This window comes from Quercus lobata, chromosome 4 (assembly GCF_001633185.2).
Source record: "Quercus lobata isolate SW786 chromosome 4, ValleyOak3.0 Primary Assembly, whole genome shotgun sequence".
In the NCBI taxonomy this organism is placed as follows: Eukaryota; Viridiplantae; Streptophyta; class Magnoliopsida; order Fagales; family Fagaceae; genus Quercus; species Quercus lobata.
In genome coordinates, this window is record NC_044907.1 from 24819365 (window position 1) to 24838685 (window position 19321).

Genomic DNA, 19321 nt, shown 5'->3' on the forward strand with positions numbered 1-19321 from the left:
CCCGTGGGCTTGTTGGCTAATGTTCTTGCCATATTAGACCATTGATTCATTAATTCTTTGCTTAGGGCTTCCTTGGCCTATTTACCACATCTTTACCTCCATCAATTTATGGGCTTATTGGCCATCATTTCTACTATGTCAGCCCATTTAGTTTACCACTTTATTCCTTGGGCTTCCTCGGCCTATTTACTCATTCTTTACCTCTTTTTACTCCCATGGGTTTGTTGCTTAATTCCTTGGGCTTTCTCGGCCCTTTTACTACATCTTTACCTCTCATTACTCTTATGGGCTTATTTGCCATCATTTCTACCATGTCAACCCTTTGAATTTACCACTTTATTTCTTGGGCTTCCCCTACTCATTTACTTCTTCTTTACCTCTTATTATTTCCATAGGCTTAGTACTTCATTCCTTGGGTATCCTCGGCCCATTTATTTCTTCTTTACCTCTTATTATTTTCATGGGTTTGTTGACTATCAATCGTACCACTTCAACCCACTGGGCTTGTTTCCTAATTTATTTACCGTTTTGCCCCTCATTTTCTTCTCATTTTCCTTATTGTTAGGCTTCTTCTGCTGTTGGACCCTTTGTCAAAAATGGGCATCAACACAATTTATATCATAAAACAAAATAAAGATTTCTATACAAGCTTTCAAGATGGATAGTTGAGTACAACTTTTTTATAGTGATGGACGTAGGATTAAGGGCCCAAATTATATATTGGGTCTTGGGCCTTGTTCGAGAGCGTGGGTAATCCAAGGAGTAACAAATGGTAATGAACGGTTTAGGCTCAGTATTTAATGAGCAAGATACAAATGGGAAGGTTGTCCGAGGAGGAATATCTCCTCGGATACGATAAGTACAGCTCAAATATGTATTCTAATGATCAGAGTGACCTTCCATGAAGTTCCAGTGACAGGGATATGCATCATGAACATACGAGAATGAGGGGAACCCAAAAATATCTAAGGAAAAACTGCTACCATCGTATTGAATACACTACAGCTACTTTCCTGGCCGCATTTATGTGGAGAAGACCTCTGAACAGTGTTGTCTTGGCTACAACAACTCACAGAAAGTCAAAGAGGGTGTCTAATGGGACAGGTACTCAAATAAGGGCTCAGATAACCAACAAGTGTAAGATCAAGATAGTCCAAATGAAGCTATATAATGTAAGAGACCCTCCATGAAGAAGAGATCGGAAAAATAGAAAGAGAACACTGTAGCTATCAAAATTATACTTGTATTCAGTTTAGTTGATTTATATAAAGACTTATTTCCTCGGACAGTGAATTGATTCAAATCAGTGCTTCTTGTTCTTGTTTGATTATCATTTAAATTCATACTAGCCGTTGTCCAATTCATTAAGGCCTAGTTCTTTGATCCACTCTCTACAAATTTATTGTACTGGACTCACTGGACCAAGATCCAATACATTTTGGGCTTGGACTGCAAAACATGTCCTTACAGACGTCTATGCCACTAATTATTTTAATTTGTTTTAAAGAAGATATTGTAATTTTAATATGTTTAGTTACATTTTTTTTTTAATATAAAAGCTGAAAAATCACTTAATTTTTTTATAAAAAAATTATTATATATTATAACAAGATATATTATTAGTCATAAATTTATTATATATTTTTATAATTTTATAATTATTAATTAAATATTTATGACATCACCGATTCGACCACCGGTTGGACTACAAAACCGATAATCACTCTATTTTTCAGTTCTTTGATCGTATTGGTTTTTTAAAACCATGGTTATATGTGATTAAATTATTAAATTTACCAAATCCCATGATAGCTTAAACTTTTAAGACAATCGGTAATTTAATAGGGTGGATTAGCCAATGCATAACCGCCCCTCTATTTGGCAAGTCTCATTCCAAACTCAAAGAAAGTAGTAGCAGATATCAATAAAGCATATCAAGAGCAACTAGCAACTTGAACAACCCACAAATCCCCACATCTGCCAAGTGGATGACACCTCCTCTAAGCTTGGTCAAGAGTAATTATTCTACTCAAAATAAGAAAGATATTAGGAACCGAATGGTTACTAACGGGGATGAAAATAAATTGTAGGGGAATGTGTGAAAATTGTATAAGAATTGACTTATTTCGAGGTAATCCCGTAGTCATTCTTCATAGAGAAATATTAAGAGAGAGAAGAAATACACTAAGCAATCAATTGGTTTATTCTTCAATATCTAATGTTAAATTACAATCATATATTTATAGGAGATTAGTTCTAATGTCATTGGCTCACATGGCTTAAGAAAATTGTGTTCTAAGAATTACGCTGTGTGTTAAATGAACTATATATGCTTAAATCCTAATTAACTCATCTTAATCTCAAATAACTAACTAACAAAAGGGATTACAATAACCATTAGGAGATTACAGGGCATATGGCATAATTTTGGGTTCCTAACAAAAGCTAGTTGTATTTACATATTTCAACAACGGCAACAATGCGATCTGGTAAGCACTTGGTGGCATCTTTTTAATCGTTACTATTAAAAATTCCAACAATAAAATCTAGATTTTGATTTCGAGATTAAAAAGGAATTAAAAAGCTTTCTTTCCTCCATTGTTCCTTCTGATAGGAAAAAATTGCACATATAGTTTAAAAGCAGAATTATTTATTATAAATAAATAAATTATTGAACTAAAATCTTGCTGCCTCAAAACAAAATAAAAATAAAAAACTTGCTGCCTCACCCTTAAGAGAGAGAGAGAGAGAGAGAGATACAATTTTGTATTTGTGGTAACTCCTCCCAAAAAAGCAAACAAAGCCATTAAAAAAAACCAAAGAAAAAATTGAAAAAGAATTTTGTCCCCCTCTATGTTTAGGATAGTTCACACTTCTTCCATAAACTTTAGAATTCAGTAATTTTTTTTTATTTTTTATTTATTTTATGTTTTAGAAATAAACAAATACCCCCAAACCAGTAATTAAGCCATTATATTTAACACTAATACTTGGAATATTTTACAGTCATTACTCATCATTACTAAAATACTCTCCTGAAGTTAACAAACACCCCAAATACCTCAGTTGCCAAATCACTAATCTAAAAAATAAAATTACCTAGTCTTCTTCCTTGGTAGTTGGTATTGCCAAAACCCATATCTAAATCTCATCCTTCATTCTTTAATATCATCAAAGCATTTTAAAATCTTTTATTTATTTATATCCCCAACTTGGTTTTGTTTATCTTTTCTCTTACAACCCTCGAATAGTCACTATGCTTTCAGGATTACTGTTACCAAACAAATTACTGAAGTTCCAGAGATCCAGTCATAGTGCAAAGCAAGAATTAATATAGACTATATAGAATTAATATAGGCAAGCATCGAGCCCACAGCATTTGCCGAAACCAATTACTAGAGGGAAGAGATCCGCTACCTTGTGTATTAAGCCAATTACTACCATGGTCATCATTTTTTTTTTTTTTTAATCATGCCAGTTTGGTTTAGGCAAAATGTCACGACAACATTTCCAAAATGTGATTTTAGGTGGAATGAAGCATTTGGTAAAATTTTGAAATCGCGCTTTTCCTCTTAGAGGTGAAGAAAATCGTGGCTGAGAAAAAAAAAAAAAAAAAAAACAAAAAAAAAAAAAAATAAAAAAAAAAAAAAAAAAAAAAAAAAAAAAAGGGTGTTAGGTTGGTTATACGTGTGGGCTCAAAAGCCTTAAAGGGTATGAACAAATTTTTTCAAAAAATTTAAACATATGATAAAAAAAAAAATTATATTAGAATAATGTTCACAATATATTTTTATAACAAAATTTAGGTGGCAAATTGTTATTAGTTATAATTTGAACTACCACTATCATAAACTTTTTACCCACCAATAAAATCTTGCCACCTAAGACTTGTTGTAAAATTATTAGGAAAGTATTGTATACCTGGCACTACTCTCTACTCATTGTAATAGGTACAAAAAGAAAGAGAGTAGTTGTTAGGAAAAATATATCACGTTTTAAGATAATTATTGTGTATTTTGTTACAAGGAAAATTAAAGAGTCACTTGTTATGGGCAAGAAGTCATTAATAATCTTCTTAAAAAAAAGTCATTAATAATAATAATTTATTCCTTTTTGGCAATGTACACCTCAAATTGCAATTTTGATCAATGTTAGTCAAACATTTAGCTTTTTTTTCTTTCTTTTTAGAAAAAAAAATCTTTTTGTATATAAAAAAAGGCACTTTTAATATTTAGAAAAACTCAATTACATACTGCATTTACCATCACTTTTTCAAAAAGCACAATATCCAAAATCTGAATCAAACTCACTTGAAAACATTAAATACATTTTGAATTAATGAGTTATCTATAGTATAAGAATAATTAGAGGAAACAAAAATGAAGTATTAATTATCTAAATAAGCTATGACAACCTTGCAAAAATGAGTTAATATATCACTAATTAATAATAATTAAATTGTTAATGAGACACCATGAGGTCACACCATTCTAAAAATAATTTTGATTTTGACTTTGATTTATTTTCCATTTTGGGTGTAAGTTAATGCAAATATGATTTGGTTGTTTTTCCATTAAGTGTCCATTTGGCAAAAATTATTTTTGCCAACTTATTTTTGCTACTATTCAGCTTATTTTTGCTACTATTCATGAGTTTTATTGTACTATTTCAACTAACTTTTACCTTTATCTACAGTACTTTTAACAAAAAAAATTTCAGTTTCAACAAAATAAGCAGATCCCAAACGGACTCTTATTAAGTGAAATAAAAATTTTTGATGTAAGGGCTTTTCTTTATTAGTAAGGTAAATTGCAAATTTCACCTTTAAAATTTGGAGGTGTTTGGATTTTACACCCTAAATTTCAGAATTTGGATTTCATCATCTGAAGTTTGAAAGTATTTGGATTTTTATACCCCGACATTTCAGAATTTGAAATTTACTCCCTAAATTTTAGGGGTTTTTGGATTTTACTCCCCAAAATTTGGAGTGTTTGGATTTTATACCCTGAAGTTTTAGAATGTGAGGTTGTTAAATCCAAATTCTAAAACGTTAAGATATAAAATCCAAACACTCCAAATTTCAGGAAGTAAAATCTAAATTTTGAAATTTCAGAATGTAAAATTCAAACAACCCCCAACTTAGTGGTGGTAATGTTGTATAATGCAAACATATTGAATTTGACTACCAATCAGTGTGGTAATGGATTTTGAAAAAATCATCTTCATTGTGGTTCTATGTCTGTTTATGGCCAATAGTTATAGAGTGAAAGGAATAAGAATTATATCTAATGAAGAGGATTTGGCAACTCAAGCTCATTAACAAACCTCCTGTTAAGAGCATTCAGGTATTAGAGTTTTTTTTTTTTTTTTTTTTTTACAATATAGAATTACTACTCTAACCTAATCTAAGTGTATATATGTGTGAAGCTTCCTCCTAGAAACTTGAACCCCGGCCCTTACCCCCACACCTCAAAAGCACTTATACTTGTGGAGTGACCATCGCACCAAGGGTATACGGTGGTTGTTGTTGTTGTTGTTGTTGTTTTTTTTTTTTTTTTAAATCTTTATAAGTTGTAATACAATAGTACTATTTATGTCTTAAACTACAGCGAAGATGAAAAGATCTATTTGAACCTGACTTTTGGCTTTTTATATTTTATTTCGCTTAAACTATTTACGGAGAAGATGAAAAAAAATTGTATTAAGTTGTGTCATGTTACTTGCACACCATGTAAGAACATTTGTCCAACAATATTAAGAATAATGCATGTTTTTCTAATTTTCAAATTTTCTCTATATTCACCAACATCATGTTCTATTCCTCTTTCAAATATTTTGTAAATTATGAAAGCTTTAATTCTTTTGTTACTTTGGATAGAACTTGTTTTCTTCTTGTAAGAGTATTTCTTGATCTTTGATTTTGTAGATGGAATTTGGACATATTGTTGATTGAATTGATATTGAAAAGCAATTGGCTTTTGACCGTCCTTTATGGAAAGATCACAAGATTCAGGTACTTCATCTTTGTGACAACCCTAGCTTCATTCCAATATTTTCTTCCTAAAAAATGGTAATATGAAATAATTATCACTATATTTAACGTAATAAATAAATTCTTTTTGTTGTTTATGTAATTGTAATGTAGTAGTTTATTGCACTTGTTAGCACATGTCAATTGGACTCTAATGGTAATGATTAATGTTAGAGTAAAACTTAGATACAACACCTTATATTGTTTATTAGGTATATGTGAGAGAATGGCTAGTATTTTCCTTCTGCTGAGAGTCACTTGAAAGCCATTAAAAAAAAAAAAAAACTCTCTCTCTCTAATGGCTTCGCTTGAAAATCCAACTCGCCAAAATCAAAATCAAAATCAACATGAATACAATTTAATTTCTATTAAGATCTGGTCTGACAAAATGAAAAGAAAATAGAGAAAGATGATACTCTCTAACACCGTTTGATATACAAGATATTGTACCTAAATTTTTGCCTTTAATGTTAACATAAACAATGATAGTACCTCCACTGCTCTTAGCAATTACATCTTGATTTTGACATGGAGCTTCTTATTGTAACCAACACAGGCCACCTCAAGTTAGCATATGTACTGATTCTTTAAAAACCAAAACGATTAAATTAAGTAGATCAGCTATCTCATCTCCAAAAAAAAAAGGTAGATCAGCTATCCTTAAAACTAAATGCATATAAACGATTCGAGTATATAACTAAATAATTATGTACTGTTCAGTCAACTCAAGTTCTACTTGGAACTCGAGTTTGATGAACTCAAGTTATTAAAAAGTGCTATATAACTAAATAAGTTTGACTGGATGCATTTTTCCTAAATATTTTCCAAAATTATGCTATTTGACAAAATTAGCCTAATGAGAGATTTTTAAAAAGTTCAGAATTTCCGGGTGACGGTGCAAGTTCATTTTCAAATATCCATTTTAGAAATCAATGGAAAATAAAAGCTGCACCTCAATCAAATGAGTATGATATCATCATTGACCGCCCCAAGTGCTATGACTTAAAAGATGATGGATACAAAGATGACAATTTGGGATTCACCTTTCAATTTGGGGGACTTGGTGAAGTGTGCCAATTAAAATGTTTTGCACCAATTATTTGGAAGGAATAAATTCAAAAGTTGTCTTATTTTAATGTTTTAAAAAAAAGAAAAAGAAAAAGAAAAAACCCTATATATAATGTATTGATTTTGATTTTGTGAAACCATTATGGGCTCAAGCAAATCTTTTACATTGAAATTCTATTTCTTTATGACTAGTTGGATGTGCTCTTGAGTCTTTATTTTTTGTATGTAGGAGTTCTAAAGTTGGATGTGCTCGAGCTTGAGTCTTTATTTTATATAAGTTGGAGTTTTAGAGTATAGAACTCATAATACCTCATTCCCTTTTATATATATAAACTCTTTATTATAACCCCTTTCCCTCTCTCTTGTGTGTGTGTTTGTTTATTTCTAAAAAAGAAAAAAAAGAATGGGTAATTGTTCCACATTGCTTAAGAGAGTGTGTTGTGGTAATTGTTCCACATTGCTTAAGAGAGCTGCACCTCAATCAAATGAGTATGATATCATCATTGACCGCCCCAAGTGCTATGACTTAAAAGATGATGAATACAAAGATGACAATTTGGGATTCACCTTTCAATTTGGGGGACTTGGTGAAGTGTGCCAATTAAAATGTTTTGCACCAATTATTTGGAAGGAATAAATTCAAAAGTTGTCTTATTTTAATGTTTAAAAAAAAAGAAAAAGAAAAAGAAAAAACCCTATATATAATGTATTGATTTTGATTTTGTGAAACCATTATGGGCTCAAGCAAATCTTTTACATTGAAATTCTATTTCTTTATGACTAGTTGGATGTGCTCTTGAGTCTTTATTTTTTGTATGTAGGAGTTTTAAAGTTGGATGTGCTCAAGCTTGAGTCTTTATTTTATATAAGTTGGAGTTTTAGAGTATAGAACTCATAATACCTCATTCCCTTTTATATATATAAACTCTTTATTATAACCCCTTTCCCTCTCTCTTGTGTGTGTGTTTGTTTGTTTCTAAAAAAGAAAAAGAAGAATGGGTAATTGTTCCACATTGCTTAAGAGAGTGTGTTGTGTGTAGTATAACTTGCTCCACCCTCCCTTAAAAGTTACCATGACTTTTGAGTGGAATTTTGGTGTGCCTTTGTGTTAGAACTTATTTCCCTCTCCCTTGTGTGTGTATTTGTTTCTCAAAAAAAAAAAAAAAAAACAAAACAAAAAACAAAAAAAAAAAACTCTTTATTAGAATCTCAATTCTAACTCTAAGCTATATGACTGTTTCAAACCAGCGGGAGCCTTCTTCAATTGATGTTGCTAAATTTTTTCTTTAAATTGCTAATTTACTTTAGCTTTCATTTTATCAAGTTGGAAAGCTTAGTCTCTGTAAGCATTGCAAAATGTTAAAGTTTTCATGATTAACACTAGAGTATCATTTGTCGTTTTATTTTCTTAACAATAAAAAATAAAAAATAAAAAGAAAATTATCTCGGCTGGTTTGGCCCTAAAGGTAAGATCAAGTAAAATAGGACTTCCTTATTATTCCAGTTCCTATTTTTCTTATAAAATGCTTATTTGAGAAGTTTAGGTTAAGACAAGTAGATTAGTCTGGAAGCTAAAATAAAAAGGTTTTGATTTTTTCAAAATGTAACTTTAAAACCATAATAAATATAGAAATTCGCTTTTACTCAGCCGTTGAGTTATTGAAATGTTTTTTTTTTTTTTTTTAATGATTTAGAACAAAAGCATGAGCCTCCTTATTTAAAGATCTTTAGGCTTATGAACACTTTTGGACTGGTAATGCCTTGTATGCCCCATATATTATCCACTTATCAAACCCTGGATTAATTGGCATTCCATTCTCCATTGTTATCACATGCTCCAATGTTGAATAGTATAAGAGGTGTTTCATGGATTGACAACCTATATAGCACTAGCATAAAGTGTGTTAAATACTAAATCTTTAATATTTAACACACCAAACACTAAAAAATCACCTACATAAGATGTATCAAATACCAAAATAATTTGGCACAAGCTACAGTGCAATTCTAATTGTAGCATTGTATAGTAAGAAAGGTTATAACTATTTGGGTTTTTTTTTTCTTTTTTCGTGATTGTTGGAATTCATTTATCTTATTTTAATTTTCTCTCTTTTAATATGTCTTCAATGCCTTTGAGAACAACAAAATAGAAAGAATAAAAAAATATGTAATGTAAAATGTATTGTAAAGTAGTGTGTTAAAATAAATAAAGTAATTTTTTGATGAGTCAAAATATCTTTATTTTTTTTAGAACGTCTGGTGCTAATCTATATATAAAATAATAGGTGAAGCAGAGAGAGTGTGAAATTGAATTCCAAATTAGAACTCTAATTTTGTGCCATGTGTCTAGAATTTGAAATTGAAGTTAAATTTTGCATCATGTAGCTAAATGTATGTGGGCTCATTCTCATTAAAATCACTTCTATGTATCAGGTCAAGTGAGTTATTGTGCTAATTAAGTTTTTTCTTGATTTTGTAGTCAAATGTGAAAACCAAAGAGATTAATATCGGTGATAAGAATTTGGTTTGGGTACATTGCATAATTTCCAAAAAGATAGCAAAGCCAAAGTTTGCATCTTTGTTATAAATTGCTTAAAAAGTTTGTATCTTTACATTTACACTGAGTTTCGGATTAAAGTGCTTTCTTCTTGGTTCTAACGCTGAGTTTTGTTTACTATTCACTTACAAAGTTTGCATCTCTACATTTGTTATAAATTGCTAATATGTGATTAGATGTACATTATGCCTAAAATTCACCATCTTTATATTTGGCTTTTTGTTCAGGTTTGGCACCTATAACAATGAAGAAAGCACTGCTGTGGACTGATGGATGATACTTTTTACAGGCTGCAAAGGAAATTAGTGATCAATGGAATCTCACGCGAATTGGAGAGGACCCGGTTGTAGATGTCTGGATGGCAGATGTGAGTCACTATGTTTTTAAAATGTTTAGTGAAGGTAAAGGTTATGAACAATATAAATTTTCCAGAGAGAGATTTATTATTCTATATTTACGCAAGTTTGGTCGCCTTCTTGGAGTGGATCACTCCACCCTGTCTTTCTACTGGAATTTTTTATTCAGATTGTTACAATTTTATTTGAAATTTTATTTGAATTTTCCTATTGTTGTTACTATCATATATTATCATTCCAATTGTTCAATTAGAATCTGAAATTGGAGTCCAATTTTACTATACACGTGTACAATCTAATTATTTTTAATTTTGCTGTCATGTGCAGAAGTCAATGAGATGAAATTAGTAACACATTAAACACTCATGCTTTGGGAATCGGTAGTACCAATCTAAATCCATTGGACCTACTTCGTGATAATACAACTATAAAGGATGTATAAAAACACGCACAAACCCCTCTCTCTATAAAAAGAGATTGGAGAGAATTTCTTTTATCAGCCATAGAACTTCAGAGGTTTTTTCTTCACACAAATACTCATCATGTTACAAAATGACCCATTGTAAAACTACAAAATGAGTACAACTCTGAGGGTTTTTTTTTTTTTTTTAATTTAAAATTTTTTAAGCTGCGAAAATTTCAATCACCAATAGAGATTGAAGATTCAAAACCGTGAATGGATCTTTTGGATAAACATTGTCACCAAGGTTCATCTTTCTGTGTAAAATATATATATTGCTAAGTTTTGTTAATGAAATTTTCTGGTTAATAATATGAATTTAGACTTAACTGAGCCTTTTAAACATAAATAAACTCATGATTAATAATATATCCATTCCCGTGCAGTAGCACGGGGCTACATACTAGTGCTCATAAATGCCAAAGCAGCAAATTGGCTTGCAAATCAAACCAAAACCTATAGCCCAAGATGCAAGTCTAATCCAAGATGAATGTGTGATTCATATTATAAGTCCTATAATTGATATGAAAGTCTTTCTGTTGATTGCAGGCCTTTTAGTTTAGCTTAGGATTCATCATGAAATCTGGCCTGGCAGTGGATCTTTTGATTTTTGAGTTTTGAACGACTTAATATGTTGGTCATTTAGCATGGCTTAGGTTCATTAAATTATTGGGCACTATGCCAAAATCAATAAATATAGTTTTGGCATAAAGTTTTTTTTTTTTTTGGGTAAATTTCAAGGTTGGTTCTTATCCTTTACATTATATATCAATTTGGTCCTTAACCTTCTAATCTTGTCAATTTAGTCCCTAACATTTTTAGTACTGGCTTAATTTAGTCCCTACCGTTATCCTTAGAATGGAAAAAGTTGACATGTCAAATGAAATAATGAAAAATTATTTTTTATACCACATCAATGGCCAACTGTACCACCACATCGTATTATTTTTATTTTAACCCATATTAACATGTTCACAACAAGGAACACAAAAATCAAACTCAAACACCAAAGAAAAAAAAAATCACAAACACCAAATTATGTTTCAATTCGTAATATTCCAAGTGGCTGACCCTGAGGACGATGGATCAAGTAGTGAGTTTCTTCGAGTGCGAGTGGCTCTCGATATCTCTAAACCTTTCCCACGGTGTTGCAAACTACTGTCAGAAGGTGAACATATTGGCTAGGTGCTTTTGAAATTTGAGCGTTTACTGAACTTCTGCTATTGGTGTGGTAGAGTTATTCATAATGAGAGGGAATGTGAGCTTTGGCTTCAAGGTAAGGGTAATTTCAAGAAAGAAGATCAATAGTACAGTGACTGGCTTCGTGCCAATATAGTGAGATCTCTCCGAAAATCAGTAGTGACTGTGGCTGGCTGTGCTAGAGGGAAAACACCATGGAAAAAGGGTCTTGCGATGCCCAAGAAACCTTGTTCCCAATCTACAACAGTGGTCCACACAGATGCTAGCCCACGTTCACTTTCAGTTCCTATATCGGAGCAAGTCATGGTGGATATTGAGAGTATGGATCATGGTAATAAGGTTGTGGGATTCTATCTAGGGCTGTAATCGGTTCGGTTCGGTCAATTATTTTTTATCGCCAACCGAAACCGAAATTTTCAGTTTTTAAAAGTCTTAACCGAAACCGATCGAAATAGTTGAAAAACTGTCGGTTTCGGTTTGTTTTGGTTTCAGTCGGTTTCGGTTCCTTCTCATTCATTTTCTAAGAAAGCAAACAAAGAAAAAAAAAACAAACAAACCTAGAATATAAAAAAGAGAGAAGAAATTGAAAAAACAAAACAACCAAGCACATGGGTTTTTTCAAAACCCTAACTTTATTTGCACATAAAAATTGAAAAAATAGCATTGATTCAATATTAAACAAACCCAGAAGAGAAGAAATTGAAAAAATAAACAACCAAGCACATGGGTTTTTTCAAAACCCTAACTTTATTTGCACATAAAAATTGAAAAAAATAGCATTGATTCAATATTAAACAAACCTAGAATATAAAAAAGAGAGAGGAAACTATGGAGAAATTAAAAAGAGAGAGAGGATCACCGTGACTCCGTGAAAATGAAAAGATTAGCCAGCGTAGGGAGCTCGGCGTGTGGAGACCGGCATGTGGAGGCCAGCGTAGGAAGGCCAGAGTGTGGAGGCTAGTGTAGGAAGGCCGACGTGTGGAGGCGGCATGTGGAGGCGTGGAGCGGTGAGAGAGGAGGAGGAGTCGAGGGTTGAACTCTTTAAGAAAAAATTGAGAGAAAAAGTTGAGGAAGGGGGCGGCTGAACTGAAGAAAAGAAAAGGGAAGAATGAAAGAGGGGAGGGGTATTTTCATATGAGAAAACATTAGGTCCGGAGCTGGCGTAAAACCAGTGTTTTACGCCAGCCAATAACATTAGGCCACGTGGACTTTTTATTAAACCCCTCTCCAAACAGCCAAAACTCACGCTATTCACCTCAGACAAAACAGAAGAAAACAGAGAAACCCCTAAGCTCTAAGCTCTGCTTCCTTCACGCTGAACCTCCACCACCGCCACAGCCTGATCGTCGGAGCAGAACGAAGAAAGAAAACCAGCCTAGACAAAAGCTCACGCCTTCACCTTTGCTTCCTCTGCTTCCTTCACGCCGAACCTCCACCACCGCCACACAGATTGCAAACCCACTAAACAGTACAGCTCGCTTAAACCCCAAATTAGAACCAAAACGAGTTAGGCAAAAATTTCTGGTTTCCTCTGCTTCCTCCCTCTTCCATCCTCTACTTCATCTTGCCCAAATCTCCACCACACCACACACCGAAGCATACCGCCACACAAGTCACCGGATTCGTTGCTAGAGCTTGTAAACATGCCGGAGCCACCGTGAGCATGGTGTTGCGATGCAAAGGTTTGTTTTTCATGATTTTCCCTTTTACCCAATTTGGATTTCGAATTATTGATGGGTTTGTTTATGGGTTTATGGGTTTTTTCTGGAGCCTCATGAAATATTTGTGGGTTTTTTTTTTCCTGTATTTTGGTATCTTTATGGGTTTTGATTAGATTCCTAAGTGTTAGGGTTCAACCCGTATCTTCATGGGTTTTGATTAGATTCCTAAGTGTTAAGATCAGTTTTTGCTTAGTTTTTGTTATTTTCGTTTGTTTTTTTTTTTGATAAATAAGAAAGATGTATATTCAAGAAACTACCCCATGAAAACATAAGGTAGGGCAAAGAGTACATAGAAAGAAACAAAAAGAAGAAGAAAAAGACAAGAAAACAAACGGAAAACAACAAAGAGCTAATTACAAAGGAGAGAACTAAGGAACAAAGGGAGAGAGTCACTAGAGGTGAGTCCCTAAGCCCTAGACCAATCAAATAGAGAACCACAAAAATAAGCAAGCAATTGGTCATCGGATTTGTCCCTGTCCTCAAAAGTCCGCCAATTTCGCTCCCTCCAAATACACCACATTATTTTCGGTCGTTTGTTATTCCTAAGTGTATGGGTTACTTTTGTTTGCTTTTGAAACCGTAAAAATTAGTGATTTTTCACAAAGCTCAATGATAAAACATCACTGAATTTGGATGTGTTTATAAATTTTTGCCTAATTCTGACATAATAATACTGTTGTCGTTGTTGTTTTAGTGTTGGGAATACTCATTTGTTGTTCCAATTCATTGTAATGAATTGGTGTAACATAGGTTCTAATTTTTAATTTTGTGGTTTTGTTATGCATTTGCTTTAGTGTTACTTTATATGGTTGTATATTCAGTATTGTCTAAGATAACCATCTCTTTAGGCATTGAATAAGAATTACAGTCTATTTATTTGTTTAGTCATTGAACAATTTGTCAACTGAGTTAGATGTAAATAATGGGTACCATTCTATAGGCCTAAAATTAAATTGGAAATCAATTACTACATGTTGGATTGGAAGTAATATATAGAATGAAGTTGTTTAAGCATTGTATCTACTAGGTTGTTTATGCTGTCCTGTTTGTTGTGTATGGCTCTTCTATGGCAGCTTAATGCTCAAGTCCATGGCATAAGGTGTAGGAGATGACTGTCATTTAACATAGATTAGGCAAAATTTTCTGCTTGACTGAATTGAACCTGAAGAGTCAGTTGGATTGTGAATTTAGAAGATAATATGAATAAAGCTTATATGCTTGGTTGGGGGTACTCAAATGCCATCACAATTGTAACAACTAATCTTCTTTTAAATGCTTTTGTATCTGTCATGGCAAAGACATGCTCTCTCTATCTTTTCTTCACTTACCAATGAATGGAAATTATAGTGTTTTATTAATGAGAACTTTTATATGAATGCTGGCACCAAAATTCATAGCCTGTTAATGTACTCATATTTCAGACTGTCCACTAAAAAAAATGTTCTGCAGATACAGAACATTGATAAAAATGAAGTGTAATAGCTAATTTGATACCTAGGAGAGTATTATTTGCCAATGAAAATTTTGCAGGAAAAATTTTGACCATAGTTTCTATTATCTGCTAATGAGTACCATGTGTTTAAGGTTTTGTTATGTTTTTTCAAGCCCTATTTTTCCCTTGTTGAGATATTTATTTGCTTTACATAGGCTGGTGTCTTGGAGAAGATTGTCAAGGCATCTCAGCTTGAGATCATTGAGCTGCAACATTTTGTGGGTGAACTAAGGTACTTACTGGCATTCTCAATATTATATAGCTGCAAATAGACTGTAAAACTTGCATGTTCACCTATTGTAAAGCTGGGTCTAAGGGTCCCTTCAATGATAGTCAGAATTATAAGCACTTGTTACTTATTGTATGATAGGATTGCTGAATTGTTTCCTATATATATTTCTTTCAATTTTTCAATTTGTGTTTCCTTTTTGTTTTTTTTTTTAAAACCTTGACTTAAAACCTTGATTGAATTGTTTCCTTTTTTTTTTCCTTGGATTTGTATTTCTTTCAATTTTGATTCTTACAGGTGCCTTTTCGACAAGTTTACTTACTGTGGTTATTTAATTCTCCGCTGTCAACTTTAGCCTCTGGGACACAGCTGGTATCATTTATTTGATAGCTATTAAAATATTTTTAGTTTCAAATATAATTTAATCCTACTTGTAATGTCAATTTTCTCCTACTTGTAATGTCAATTTACTCTCTATATGTACCAAAGTGCAAATAAGGATGTACTTGGAGCTGTTTTATGTAATAAAGTTTATTGAGTGGAGCTATATGTACCAATGTACTTGGAGCTATTTGATAGCTGTTTCATGTAATAGAACAAGTTTGGCAAATTGGGCAAGTTTAGTATTATAATAGCACAAATTTTAAATTTATTCTTAATTGTTGCTTATGAATTTTTCTTCTCTTTTGTTTTTTATAGGTCATATTGAAATATAAAATTACTTGAATTGAAAATATGAGTGTGAACAACAAAGAACCTGAAACAATCTTACTTTGTGATATGGTGGATGACTTAGTACATGACAAGTCAGAAATAAACGAAGATCACAATAATGTAAACTTGTCATTTGGTGATTCAAATCAACCTTTTACATGCAATAGGCATTCAAAACCACATCTTGAAGATGGTACATCGAGTCACTCAGTGCCTATCCATAAGATGTTGGTATTCTTCACACAAGCCATTTGCCAAGTCGAGGATCACCTTTGGATGAGTTTGGAAATGTTCGAAATAAAATTTATTCCTCACATTCCATATTGCCCACGCTGTAACGGCCCACTTCTCTAATTCTTGCTAGCTGCATTTTTGTGTTCAACCTTTGAATAAAGCCCACACGTTTTGTGCAAATGGGCACTCCCACCAGATATGGCTTACAGTTTCAGATTGGGGACTACAAATCTCACACCTCGTCTCCACCCTTACTCGATACCGATGAAGATTTTCCAAAGAGAGAACTATTTAATAGCTGTAGACACCAAGATCTCTAGTCCTTTGCCAAACATTTGCCAGCTGCTTTTGGTCTTCCACATCCTGAGAAATTGAAATGAGAACTTTTAGCCAATTCATTAAATAAAAATTTACGTAAAGTTCTTTTAAAGACACCAATGAACCATATAGCAAATTTAGCATTAGATGTACTAAAATAGCCAATCATGCATCTAAACAAATTTGCTAAAACATATTTTATCTTCTATTGAGTTCATGATCTTTATCGGAATCTTTTATGGATCAAACACACAATTTTTAAAAAAATCTACCTTATGCAAAGAGCACAAAGAGCACAAGAGACATACAGAACAAACAGGACAGCATAAACAAACAGGACATCATATATATAATTAGCAAGAAAGATGTATATATAAAAATCTACCTTATGCAAAGAGCACAAAGCAGTCCAAAAAATTTAAAAGAAACCAAAAAAGAAGAAAGAAGAAATTAATTACAAATTGGGAGAGAACTAATGAACAAGGGGAGGGAACCATTAGATGCCATGGACTTGAGCATTAAGCCGCCATAGAAGAGCCATACACAACAAATAGGATAGCATAAACAACCTAGTGGTACAATGCTTAAACAACTTCATTCAATATATTGCTTCCAATCCAACATTTAGTAATTGATTTCCTATTGAATTTTAGGCTTTTAGAGTGGTACCCATTGTTTACATCTAATTTAGTTGACAAACTGACAAGGCTATGACTAAACAATTAAATAGCCTGCAAGATTCTCATTCAATTAATTTCATTTCGTGGTTGAACTAATATAGAGACTAAAAATATATAACTTTTCAGTGTTGGATTACTAATTGAACAAGATCCCAAGAAAAGCAAATCCAAAACTTAAAGTGAAGGTTAAAAAAAAAAGGGAAACACAAACTGAAAATTAAAGAAACATGAAAAATTGAAAGAAATATATATAGGAAACATTTTACTTACATTCCCTTTCTCTAATATAAATTAGAAGCAATTTCTTTTTCTTTTTATAAAAGAAATCAAACAATTCAGAAATCCTATCATACAAGAAGTAACATTTTTTTGAATCTTCAACAAATGGGTTAGATAACTACCAACCCAAAAAAAAAAATTCAGATTCAATTCAGTCATCTCCTACGCCTTATGCCATGGACTTGAGCATTAAGCTGCCATAGAAGAGCCATACACAACAAACAGGACAGCATAAACAACCTAGTAGATACAATGCTTAAACAACTTCATTCTATATATTACTTCCAATCCAACATGTAGTAATTGATTTCCAATTTAATTTTAGGCCTATAGAATGGTACCCATTGTTTACATCTAACTCAGTTGACAAATTGTTCAATGACTAAACAAATAAATAGACTGTAATTCTTATTCAATGCCTAAAGAAATGGTTATCTTAGACAATACCGAATATACAACCATATAACGTAACACTAAAGCAAATGCATAACAAAACCACAAAATTAAAAATTAGAACCTATGTTACACCTATTCATTACAATGAATTGGAACAACAAATGAGTATTCCCAACACTAAAACAACAACGACAACAGTATTATTATGTCAGAATTAGGCAAAAATTTATAAACACATCCAAATTCAGTGATGTTTTATCATTGAGCTTTGTGAAAAATCACTAATTTTTACAGTTTCAAAAGCAAACAAAAGTAACCCATACACTTAGGAATAACAAACGAAAATAACAAAAACTAAGCAAAAACTGATCTTAACACTTAGGAATCTAATCAAAACCCATAAAGATACCAAAATACAGGAAAAAAAAAAACCCACAAATATTTCATGAGGCTCCAGAAAAAACCCATAAACCCATAAACAAACCCATCAATAATTCGAAATCCAAATTGGGGAAAAGGGAAAATCAGGAAAAACAAACCTTTGCATCGCAACACCATGCTCACGGTGGCTCCGGCATGTTTACAAGCTCTAGCAACGAATCCGGTGACTTGTGTGGCGGTATGCTTCGGTGTGTGGTGTGGTGGAGATTTGGGCAAGATGAAGAAGAGGATGGAAGAGGGAGGAAGCAGAGGAAACCAGAAATTTTTGCCTAACTCGTTTTGGTTCTAATTTGGGGTTTAAGCGAGCTGTACTGTTTAGTGGGTTTGCGATCTGTGTGGCGGTGGTGGAGGTTCGGCGTGAAGGAAGCAGAGGAAGCAAAGGTGAAGGCGTGAGCTTTTGTCTGGGTTGGTTTTCTTTCTTCGTTCTGCTCCGACGATCAGGCTGTGGCGGTGGTGGAGGTTCGGCGTGAAGGAAGCAGAGCTTAGAGCTTAGGGGTTTCTCTGTTTTCTTCTGTTTTGTCTGAGCTGAATGGCGTGAGTTTTGGCTGTTTGGAGGGGGGGGGGGGGTTTAATAAAAAGTCCACGTGGCCTAATGTTATTGGCCGGCGTAAAACACTGGTTTTACGCCAGCTCCGGACCTAATGTTTTCTCTTTTCATATTTATCTCATGCTTTAGGGTTTTAAAAAATTAAATAGAAAAAACAAAAAGCCCCCACGCGAAGGCTCGAACCTGGATCAGCTAACCAAACCGCAAAGTAGCATACCACTAAGCCACTGATCAGTTATGTAATAGAATTACATAACTATATATATCCTGTTGGTTTTCAGATGAAAAAAATCCAGCATCGAAACCGAAACTGAAAATTTCGGTTTTTAAAAAATGAAACCGAAATCGAACTGAAAATTTGGCAACAGTTCAGTCAGTTTCGTTCGATTTGTTCGGTTCATCGGTTTTTTGCACACCCCTAAGTGTATGAGACATATGAGAAGCCCAAAACATATAAAACAAAGGGCAACTATAATTGTTTACTTTGCCATACATTTATAGAAAAAACTTAAACACTTCACAGGCTATTGAAATTCTAGATGAAACCAAGTCCAGAAACTTAATAAGCATAAGGGAAAACTTGAAGAAGCAAGCCACG

The 19321-nt window shown here is 32.8% G+C and overlaps 2 long non-coding RNA genes across 2 annotated transcripts; one reads left to right on the plus strand and one right to left on the minus strand.

Annotated features, from left to right (window-relative positions):
• The first annotated feature begins 12907 nt into the window (after window positions 1–12907).
• Window positions 12908–15765, plus strand: LOC115987714. The gene is made up of 3 exons (XR_004091196.1): window positions 12908–13354; window positions 15041–15117; window positions 15412–15765. It is a non-coding gene; the product is annotated as an uncharacterized LOC115987714 (long non-coding RNA).
• A 91-nt stretch (window positions 15766–15856) lies between these two features.
• On the minus strand, window positions 15857–18716 carry LOC115987118. The gene is made up of 2 exons (XR_004090972.1): window positions 18275–18716; window positions 15857–16425 (listed from the first exon to the last, which is right to left on the minus strand). It is a non-coding gene; the product is annotated as an uncharacterized LOC115987118 (long non-coding RNA).
• Between the last annotated feature and the right edge of the window lie 605 nt (window positions 18717–19321).